General features: G+C 31.9%; 1 long non-coding RNA gene across 1 annotated transcript; it reads right to left on the bottom strand.

Moving 5' to 3' along the window:
- Positions 1–1,170: 1,170 nt before the first annotated feature.
- On the bottom strand, positions 1,171–1,646 carry LOC128198537 (uncharacterized). The gene is made up of 2 exons (XR_008251291.1): positions 1,468–1,646; positions 1,171–1,381 (listed from the first exon to the last, which is right to left on the bottom strand). It is a non-coding gene; the product is annotated as an uncharacterized LOC128198537 (long non-coding RNA).
- Between the last annotated feature and the right edge of the window lie 4,134 nt (positions 1,647–5,780).

Here is a 5,780-nt window from a genome sequence, read left to right as displayed (position 1 = left end):
TATTTAAACATAACTTAATTGACACTTTTAATTAGAAGTATTTTGCTATCCCTTTCCATAAAGGGATAGCACTACGTTTAGATCTGTCAATTTCGAAGTTTAGAAATTTGAATATTTATTCAGCGCTAATATTAATTGTTGTGCTTCCACACGGAGCTTGCTATCGCTTCACTAAGAGTGCTCGCTCACACACAATAATACTTTCAAGACGTACTCCCGAAGGAAATAATACTGCAACACAATGGTACTTTAGGTCACCTTACCCAATTTTATTGTCAATATTATAGTGTGTGTGCATGCAACCTAATAGCGAAGCCCATAATGTAGCTTCCGTAAATCGCGCAGTTTCGATTCGTAGATCTCAATTTGTCTAAACTAGTCTAACTAAATTACTGAATAAATTCACGGCCTAATTAATTATTATTGATTCAGCTTGTGATCCATTTACTGGTATATCTGATTTAAAATAATTTTTGAACTTCGTATATTTGTATTGCCTATCGTTTTACAATCCTCGCAGACACACAATAACATAGTAATAATAAAGTTTTTATTGTCAATAATATTACGTCGTTATTTGTATGCGTCCATATTACGCACTGATATTATTGACAATTAATTTATTTTTCCAATAAATAATAGGTAATTAATTTAATTTTATTATTGCGTGTGCGGCTAGCCTTATGAACCTATCGCTTGCTTTCTTGACGCTGCTTCAGTGACTGCTATAGTCCAAGAGCTGGTAAGAATTTTTGGGTAGGTATTTGAGGCAAGCTGAAAACTTGTCCTGTACCTCTCCTATTATATCCCAATACGAAACTGCAGACCTGGCTGGTGAGTAGCGGGGCTAAATCAACCCCCAAATTTTTAAAAATATATTTTTTTTTTATCCAAAAATATACTTGAGGCAATTTGCAATTTTTATATGTTGTAGTTTAATATTTATAGAAAATAAAAAAAAATAAGCCAGACGATTCAGTCGGGGTTTTAACATTGCCAGGCGCGTTCAAAAATATTTTGCAAAAAAATATAAAAAATGTATTTGAGGCAACTTGAAATTTTAATAGAGTATTATTTATAACTAAAAAATAAGACTCTCAAAAAGACAGATCATTTCGGTGGGACTTTTTACCTGCCAGGTGATCTTATAAAGTAATGATTACAAAAATATAAAATTACAAAATCAGATTTATTGAAATAGAAAAATTATATACTAATAATACAGCTGCAGAATTATTATGAGTATACAAATATCAATGTAATTAATTCCCTGTCATATCAGAAAGAAATTGTCATTCTTCTTCTGTAGATGCTCCTTCATCAGAGCTATCAGAATCAACTTCAGATTCATCTGTGTCTAATTCGGATACCCCTGCATTATCTGCGAAAAGTAATATATATGGATTGATTAAATAAATCATAGTAATTAAATTACAGCAGTTAAAAAAAAAAACTATGTATACGCACCTGTAGTATCATTTCCAATATTATTTTGTTTATTGTTTTCATGAACAATAGCGTCGAATACTGATTGCGGCATACAATCTCCGTCGAACCAGTGGAAATGTAGCGTATCCTCATGAAGTGTCCATCCGTTTCTATTCGGTGTCAAACTGCTGGGGAATCGCAAATATGCATTTCTCCAAATACTCGTTATATATTGCGTTCTTAAAAGATGTTGTTGTAATTCAGCTTTGCACGGAGGTAAAGTAGAGGGATCACAATTTTTTAACGTTTTTTTGAAAGGTTCATCTTCAGTGTTAGCTTTGTAAGTTACACAACCGAACAGAAACCGTGCTGCATTTATATTTGATATATTTTTATATCCATAAATTTCACAAATAAATGCTTCCAAAATTGGCAAAATTTCTTCACGTGATCCGGTAATATGTGCAACTCCAAGATCTGTTAAAGCTTTTTGATAATTTTGATTTTTTATCAATATTTTATATGGCCTTATTTTTCCTTTTTGGAAAAATGATGGATTATAATCGCATCCTGTTAATGCATGAAAACCAGGTAAACTTGCACATAAAGATGGCCCTAATTCCATGTATAATTTTGTTACATTGATGTACCTTTTAGAGTTCCCAGTGCCATACTCCATAAAAATGTTAAGGTCATCGCTTTGAAGATGATCCATATTTCCTAGCATGATTATCAGTATCTATATATATATAATAGTACTGGTTCGACGGAGATTGTATGCCGCAATCAGTATTCGACGCTATTGTTCATGAAAACAATAAACAAAATAATATTGGAAATGATACTACAGGTGCGTATACATAGTTTTTTTTTTTAACTGCTGTATTTTAATTACTATGATTAATTTAATCAATCCATATATATTACTTTTCGCAGATAATGCAGGGGTATCCGAATTAGACACAGATGAATCTGAATTTGATTCTGATAGCTCTGATGAAGGAGCATCTACAGAAGAAGAATGACAATTTCTTTCTGATATGACAGGGAATTAATTACATTGATATTTGTATACTCATAATAATTCTGCAGCTGTATTATTAGTATATAATTTTTCTATTTCAATAAATCTGATTTTGTAATTTTATATTTTTGTAATCATTACTTTATAAGATCACCTGGCAGGTAAAAAGTCCCACCGAAATGATCTGTCTTTTTGAGAGTCTTATTTTTTAGTTATAAATAATACTCTATTAAAATTTCAAGTTGCCTCAAATACATTTTTTATATTTTTTTGCAAAATATTTTTGAACGCGCCTGGCAATGTTAAAACCCCGACTGAATCGTCTGGCTTATTTTTTTTTATATTCTATAAATATTAAACTACAACATATAAAAATTGCAAATTGCCTCAAGTATATTTTTGGATAAAAAAAAAATATATTTTTAAAAATTTGGGGGTTGATTTAGCCCCGCTACTCACCAGCCAGGTCTGCAGTTTCGTATTGGGATATAATAGGAGAGGTACAGGACAAGTTTTCAGCTTGCCTCAAATACCTACCCAAAAATTCTTGCCAGCTCTCCTACTACTAGTCAAGTCAGTCAGTTTGCCTAAAGTCATACCTACAACGACGTAAGTAAGACCCTATATTATTTATTACTTCGGTTTTTTTAACTATTCGCTGCCCACGAGTATGTTATCGAAAAGCCCGTCTGCGTTGAAGAAGCCGACAGTCAGGGAATGCGGCTTTAATCTACCGTTGTGAGCTATTTAAAAAATCTTTATATTCCTCTATCGCGCGGAGCATGATACTGTGCTCGCCTATTGCCCTTAGTTTACTTTATATTTTTTTACATGTCACGTAACGGATACGATGGTCGTCCATTTAGGAGTGTCAATAACCCAGTCTTGGTAATATTGTTGACTAGTCACTAGTCGATAATATTATTAATATTAAAGATTATGTTCCGGCGGGCCTAAATTTCATTAGTGCTTTTTTAAATTGTCTTTTTTACATTATGACAACTCTTTTCTGATGCAACGAATATTGTAGTACCAAAGTAAGTTATGAAAAAAAGGAATCTGGAACAATATAGACAACTGATAGGAAACCACAGTAAACTTATACATTCGCAATTTAATTCCTGTTTTCACAATACAAGAAAAGGAATACATATACAGTAAATATAAAAACATCTACAAACTAACCAAATTCTCAGAAAAAAGGTTTAAATGACGTCTCAAAGAAAAACTAATCTTTAAAATCAGATTTAGGTTAATTATTCTTTCCTACGAGTACTCGTATGGAGTTAGGCGGCCTATAGTCAGTCTACATAAGCAACGATTTTTAATTTACTATTTGTAATACTTTCCTAATTTAGTAAAATTAATTTGTTATCAGTAATACAAGTTATCAATAGTAATAACTAACAGACGGAATTGCTTAACTATTAATTTAGTTACCATGTGGTCCACGTTATAAGGCAGCTTAGAGTTAGAAATTAAGTTGCGACCAAAGAGTTGTTCAGTAAATAGCTACAAGTACAATTAATTCGTTAAGACTAAGATTATTATAATATAAATAAAACGTTCCTTTACGGGTAACATCATATGAGTTTTAGTTTTTAAAGAATAGTTATACCTAGTTTATGCATAGAAATACGTTTTTATGTTCTCATCTTTATGTTGCTGTTGCTAAAATAATTTCTTTGTGCAATCAGCATTGATGTTCTAAAACAATGAATATCCTATAATTGAGGTCTATGTAATAAACGTACCTACATAAGTTTAAAATTAAGTTATAGGAAACTAAAGAATATAATCGAAAAAAAATTCAGTCTGAAATATATTAAGTGTATTTTAATTCTTTATCAATAAGCTGATAAGATTTCTAAGCTGATTTTATTTAAATTGAAACCTATAAAAAATGAAAATCTACCTAATACTTAACATATTTCCTTTCACAAATTTAATTTGTACAATTTTTATTTATTGGAAAATGATATCTTTCTTGCATCCTTAAACAATCGCTGCTTTTAACTTGTAGTAAATAAGTATGACGCTAGACGACAAAAATGTCTTGAGACCACGTAATAATTCTCTTGCTTGTGTAAGTCTTAAGACATTTACGCCTGTCTGTAGCGGTCCTTACGGTGCAAGTGAAATCTGCCTATTTATTGTGATTGTAATTTTTGCCAGTTGTAATAGTATTTATTTCCGTCGTCGAACAACTGTCAAATCACTCAGGGAAAAAAATGCTTTGACAACTGTCAAAAAAATTACACAATACGGCAGATTAATAAAATATGATCACTGTGATTAAATGTTGACTATGAAAAAGTTTTACCATTTTGAGACGCGATATATATGAAGTGTAAATTTTTAACTTTTGTTCTATAGGTACCTAATTATAATATGAAAAAAGGTTTGTCATTGCGCTCAATAAGTTACGAGATTATAAATTAATGTTTTTTTTTTATTATGAGATGATAATATTATAGATTGTTTTTGTGTGTATATAAAGAAATAATATAATGTTTGATTTTTGTCATTACCACGTACATCGTTTGTGTTATTTATAGGCATTGGTGCATATCATGTGTATAGAACAGATGATTAATCAAATAAATTAGAACAGAAATATAGTTAACGTTTATGTTTTATTAAAATTTTACCCTTAGATACTAGTTACTTAGTACATCGAGAGGAAACCTGCATACCAGAGAATTTTCCTTATTCTCTGCGTATATGAAGTCTGCCAATCCGCATTGGGCCAGCGTGGTGTACTATTGGCCTAACCCCTTCTGAAAGGAGACTCGAGCTCAGCAGCGAGCCGATTAAGGGTTGAAAATGATGATGATGACTCAGTAGTCCATACTGCTATTCTGTAACGATGATTTTATACCTCGACATATCTCTCTCTCTCTCTCTCTCTCTATGATATCGCGTCAGAAAAAGAGATTGAGACGGATTCGAAATTCAAACAGTTGAGTTGTTACAGAGCTGACGTAGGTAACATGTGTTTGGACGTGTCTATGGCTCCACGGTAAAAGTCTGGACTCAACAGCCGAGAGGTCGTAAGTTCGATCCCAGCCCGATGGACTATTGTCGCACCCACTCCTAACAGTCTTTTCCAAGTTATTGGAGGGGAACGGCAATATTGGTATTTTTTTTTTATATGGCAAATATTTTTTTATAGAAACTAATACAATAAAAACACATAATTAACTTACAATGTCTCGAGTAGGTATTTGTGGAATTGTATAGCTTGCCTGTGACCTCGCTCTCTGCTTAGCTGCCTATAGCATATTTGTGGTAGAAAACCCTTAGAGAAGTAAATAATAACACCATA

This window comes from Bicyclus anynana, chromosome 11, assembly GCF_947172395.1.
Source record: "Bicyclus anynana chromosome 11, ilBicAnyn1.1, whole genome shotgun sequence".
Taxonomy (NCBI): domain Eukaryota; kingdom Metazoa; phylum Arthropoda; class Insecta; order Lepidoptera; family Nymphalidae; genus Bicyclus; species Bicyclus anynana.
This window is presented reverse-complemented; position numbering and strand designations above follow the sequence as displayed.